Raw genomic sequence first — 2,747 nt, 5'->3', positions numbered from 1 at the left:
ATAAGAAAATAAAAAAGGTGAATTTCAGGGTTACCAAACACTCGAGCTGACTGGCTGACTGACCCTGAAAATTGGAAAATGAAAAATAAACGCAAAGGGGTGAGTGCATTATCAATTCACTGACAATTAAGGCTAACCCTAATTAAACAAAAAAGGCAAAAAGAAAATAAAAACATGGAAAAGACTTAGCTTTTGATTTGATCTGATATGGTTGGCAGTCTCGGGGTTAACCCTGAAAAATTGGCAAAGCAAAGGCAGACAGAAAAAGGAGTGAGTGTAGGCGGAGTTCATTATATTTGAAGGTAAACCTTAATTTTAAATAAAATAACAAATATTTAAATAAGGGTTAAATCGGGACTTAGCTTCGTAATGGGCATGGCGCGTAGTCGGAGGAAACCCTGTTGCTAACCCTGAAAAGAATACACAAAAATAATATTTTTAGCGTAGGGCAAATTCTCGCAAACCCTGATTTGGGCGTAAAATAAAATAAATGTTCGACTTAATTAATTATTGGTTTCGTAACCTAATTAATTAAATCGAGAAAAGAAAATAATTTAATCAGGTAAAAAACAAACTCATAATTTTTGTTAATTAAAATAAAATAAATATGATTTTATTAAAGGTATTTAAATAAATAAAATAATTAAAATAAGTAAATAAAACAAATATAATTAATATAATAAATATAATGAAATAAAGTATTATAAATATAATAAATAAAATAAAATTAAATAATTATTATTTATAAAACAAAATAAAAAGTTTTATTATAATAAAATATATAAAAGAAATAAATATATTTATATATATATATATATATATATATATATATATATATATATATATATAAATAAAATAAGGATTATGCAATAAAAAAGAAAAAAAATTGGAAAACTTAGCTAGTGATCCGATGTGGCTCGCGTGTGTGGTCCACCATGCACCTGCGTGATCTGGCGCGTTGGATTGGCCTGGAGGATGATCTGATGGTCTTGTGGATGATGGCACATGATAGGCACAAGCTTGAAACGCACCAGATCCAAGGCTGTGGAAAGAGAACGCACGCGCCAAAAAAATTTCAAACCGGCCAATCGTACGATGACAACTCATCGTCGTCTCCACCCAAAACCCGCAACAGCCTTTTTACACCGCTTTTCCTATGAAAGCTGTAAAAAACCTTTATCTTTTACACCTGCAAATTACGAATGCAACCAAACAACCACAAATATTTGGCGCGAGGCCATGGATAGACTCGTCTCAGCCATGCGAATCCAGTAGTACCTGTCCTAGGATCTAATTTTACGTGGTTTAAAAAACCCCAATTTTAAGAACATGAACCCTAACATGGCATGTTCTTCATATCAGCGCCAAAACATAATTAAACATCCAGAATTTCTCAGTACGTCATATAGAACAAATATATGCAATTAGATTTGATTATGGATGCGTGTGTTATGCAAATCGAAGAGAAAAAGAAAAGCAAACCGTGAGGCTCTTAGAGGTTGATTCTGAGTATTTGGCTTGCGTGTGACAATTGGAACAGCTTTAATGAACACTAAGGAATGTGTTGGGATGCGCAAGAACTTTTGAATTGGCCTTCAACTCAGAATTGGAGTTTGGATTTTCTTTGACTTTTGAAATTCGGTTTAGGGTTCTTGTGTTGCAATTTTCGCGACCCTTGCATCTGCAAAATAAATCAAATAAATCATATATTTTCGTGGCAAAGAGATTTTGGGCCCTTGGATACTTGAGGATTAAGATTGGATTAACCGATTAAGAGAACTTGGGCCCATTTGCAAAAATATTTAAGTTTCTTCACATTTTTCCCTTCAAAATAGTCCAACTTTGACAAGGCCTATCTCCCTCAATTTTTGAGGTATGGAGGAGTTCTAGGACTTTTAGAAACCTTGAAGAGTCCTCGAACCAGTGTTTTTGGTCTCATATCAAAATAATTTTCCATGCTCCTTGTGTGTTCTTTTTAAAATAATGACTTTTAGTTGACTTTTGAAAAGGACCTATAATGTTTGGGTCCATATCTCTCAAATGAAGCATTTTTAGACTTGTCATGTGAGAGACAAAATTGTAGAGAATCCAATTTCCTTAAAAATGAGCTTTGGATGGAAAATTTCTGATGTTCCATGTAGGAGTTATGGCTGGTCAAAGTTCAGTTGACTTTCTCCTATGAAAACCCTAATTTAGAAACTTTTGGAACTGTTGATTTCTGATCTTTCCTTGATGAACCATGATCAATTCTTGATCAAATGGTGAATGATACTTCAATATGAGAAAGTTGAAAAAAAATCAGGAGTTTTGACTGTACTTTGACCACTGTTGACTTTCAGGTCAACCTAGTCGACTGTTGACCTTCTGAACAATTGATTGATCAATCCTTTGAGTTGAGGCCTAAGACTTGTCATGGAGGTAATGTGGGATATCATAGACTATGTGGGATTCCTTGGAGCCTTTAGTTCACTGATTTTCCCTTAGAATAACAAAACCCTAATTTTCTGAGTTTTATTTAGGAGAATGTGTCTTGGAGCTTTGTACTTTGATTTTTGAATTTGAATAGGAGAAATAGTATGGGCAAATTTTGGGGTATGACAGCTGCCCATGTTTAATTGTCTTAAACCTGAAGATGTAGAGTGGTTTGTATGCCAGTCGGTATCTGAAGGTGGAAGATGATTGAACACTAGAATACCAAGAAATTTGCCTTCGTCGGAGATGGGCTTGAAGATGCCATCGAGCTTGAT

This window comes from Vicia villosa, unplaced genomic scaffold, assembly GCF_029867415.1.
Source record: "Vicia villosa cultivar HV-30 ecotype Madison, WI unplaced genomic scaffold, Vvil1.0 ctg.005780F_1_1, whole genome shotgun sequence".
NCBI classification, from domain to species: Eukaryota; Viridiplantae; Streptophyta; class Magnoliopsida; order Fabales; family Fabaceae; genus Vicia; species Vicia villosa.
This window is presented reverse-complemented; position numbering follows the sequence as displayed.